At 41.3% G+C, this 2,997-nt stretch overlaps 1 pseudogene; it reads left to right on the forward strand.

Moving 5' to 3' along the window:
• Nucleotides 1-854: 854 nt before the first annotated feature.
• LOC137241697 (probable cleavage and polyadenylation specificity factor subunit 2) lies at nucleotides 855-2,761 on the forward strand (annotated as a pseudogene).
• The last annotated feature ends 236 nt before the right edge of the window (nucleotides 2,762-2,997 follow it).

Genomic DNA, 2,997 nt, shown 5'->3' on the forward strand with positions numbered 1-2,997 from the left:
AGCACTGCACGCCAGATGGTTGACCTCACGTTTCGCTCTCCTGTCGAAAAAGAGAAGAAGTTATTAAATATACGTACGTGGTTTTAAATTCCGTGCATATTTACTTAAATGTATATAAGCGCATTTGTGAGGCGTGAAAGTCGGATATTTATTTTTGGCAGGATCCCGAGACCACCAACCCGAACACGGTCGGTTGGGTTAAGAGACCGCCAATTGTCGATGCCGGTGTACCGCTCACCATCATTTCGGCGTAAATGTCAGCGCCGAGCGTAAGCCGTATTGGTGATGAGCGGTAGAATTGCGGATCCGTCAGCAGCATGAATTCAAAGGGTGCGGCAATCTTGGGGCCCAAATTGGACGGTGGACTCAAGAGGTAATGGCTTTCGACGACAGCTGCTTGGGTTGTTATACGCGTCGACGCCCCGAATTTGCCGCGCAGTATGAGGGTGCATTGTCCATGTCCTTGGCTCTCCAATTGTAAGTCGCGTACCAGCTCTGCATCGACGATCGTGCTGATGGCGCAGGCATCAATAATGGCCCGGACCAGGTGTAAATGCCCACGCGATTCGATTCGTACCTTGCAGCGATACTTGCTGTTACATTTGTCCACGCGGTGAAAGGGGGACAGACAGTTTGGATAGTACTTATGCAGAAGTACTGCCCGCAACCTCTCTTCTGGGGATTTTTTCGGGTATTCGGTACAGATCCTAAGGCTATGATCACTGCCGCAGAGCTGGCAAGCAACGTCAAAACACTTTGCGCCTCCCTCTGACTTGGCCAATAACGTTTGGTAGCGGGTCTTGATCTGAAAGAATATTGGTATCATTGATCATGCCCAAATTGAGGATGGCGGAATGTTGTTGGATTGCGGATGGGATGAAAAGTTTGATCCAAATATAATCAAGGAATTGAAAAGGCATGTGCACACAATCGATGCAGTGCTCTTATCACATCCATACGTTTATCATTTGGGTGCGCTACCGTACCTCGTGGGCAAGCCCAGTATAAATTGTCCCATTTATGCCACAATACCTGTTTATAAGATGGCACAAATGTTTATGTACGATTTGTATATGTCGCATTATAATATGTATGATGTTGATTTATTCTCACTGGATGATGTGGATGTAGCTTTTGATAAGATAATACAATTGAAATAAAATCAAACAGTATCGCTAAAAGGCAAAGGTTATGGCATAACAGTAACACCTCTACCAGCTGGACACATGATTGGTGGTACCATTTGGAATATTCTTAAAGTTGGTGAAGAAGATATTGTATATGCAACAGATTTTAATCATAAAAAAGAACGTCATTTGAACGGTTGTGAATTGGAGCGCTTGCAGCGTCCTTCTTTGCTAATTACAGACGCATATAATGCACATTATCAACAAGCACGACGACGTGCACGAGACGAAAAGCTAATGGCGAATATTTTACAAACAGTGCGTAATAATGGCAATGTTCTTATAGCAGTTGATACGGCGGGACGTGTTTTGGAATTGGCGCATATGCTCGATCAACTTTGGAAAAATAAAGAATCTGGTTAGTGGCATATTCTTTGGCAATGTTAAATAATGTTAGCTATAATGTTGTTGAATTTGCTAAATCACAAATTGAATGGATGAGCGATAAGTTAATGAAGATATTTGAAGTAGCTAGAAATAATCCATTTCAATTTCGTCATATGCAATTGTGTCACAATTTAGCTGAGCTTGCGAAAATGCCTAGTCCCAAAGTTGTGTTGGCAAGTACACCCGATTTGGAAATTGGTTTTGCACGCGAGCTTTTTTGTTCAGTTGGCTGCGAATCCGTTAAATAGTATTATAATTACATCAAGAACATCACATGGTACATTATCAATGGATTTAATTGAAAATGCAGCACCTGGACGCAAATTAGAACTAGATATTCGGCGACGCATTGAGCTGGAAGGCGCTGAGCTAGAAGAATATCTACGTACACAAGATGAAAAGCTGAATCGTTTAATTGTTAAACAGGATGCCGAAGAGGAAAGGGTTATTACTGGAAAGCATGACATAGTTGTAAGGCGAGAAGGTCATCACAATGGATTCTTCAAATCAAATAAAAAGCACTATGCCATGTTTCCATTTCACGAAGAAAAAATCAAATGTGATGAATATGGTGAAATTATAAATTTGGATGATGTGGGTGCTGAAGCGTCCATGGATGAGCATAATAAGGAAAATATTAAGAAAGAGGAACCAAAAGAAAATAAAACACAAACTACTGATGCACAATTGCTAACGAAGTCCAACGTCCAACAGCGCATGATTTTGGCAAATATCTATTCTTCTTAAATGATATTCCAGATGATAGTTGCGCCAAAGCTGGTCATGGCGCCTATGGTAATGCTGTAGAATATAAAACTAATCCGAGCAAAAATTTGTCAACAGTTGGTGCATCATATTTCATGGCATACCATTCTATATTAAAATCATCAGCCGATTATTATGAATCATTACGTTCTGCACGTAAAATATCTGCAAACATAACGCATATGTTAGGACCTTTAATGTCACAAGGTGTACCATTCGAGCAAACGCTCGATATTGAAGTATTTCCATATTCAGTATTTTATGTATTCTATGAACAGTATTTAGCTATGTGGTCTGATACATTACAAAGTATGGGTATATCTTGTGATGGCGATATTTATTGGGACCTTTGTATTAACGGGTTCTCGATCTACATTCATGTTGTTGTTGTTGTTGTTGTAGCAATGCTTCGCCCCACCTAACAGCCGCGACCGATCACAAATTGTCATCAATATCCTCTAACAGGAGTCCAAGGAAACTTGCCGCTTCAACAGGGGTGGACCATGAGAAAAGGGGTGTTAGAGGCGTTGGTTCCACATTGCAATTAAAGAGATGGTTGGTGTCATGTGGGAACACATTGCAAGCGGGGCATGCATTTTGTATGTCGGGGTTGATTCTGGAAAGGTAAGAGTTTAGCCTGTTACAGTATCCAGAACGA

This window comes from Eurosta solidaginis, chromosome 2 (genome assembly GCF_040869045.1).
Source record: "Eurosta solidaginis isolate ZX-2024a chromosome 2, ASM4086904v1, whole genome shotgun sequence".
In the NCBI taxonomy this organism is placed as follows: Eukaryota; Metazoa; Arthropoda; class Insecta; order Diptera; family Tephritidae; genus Eurosta; species Eurosta solidaginis.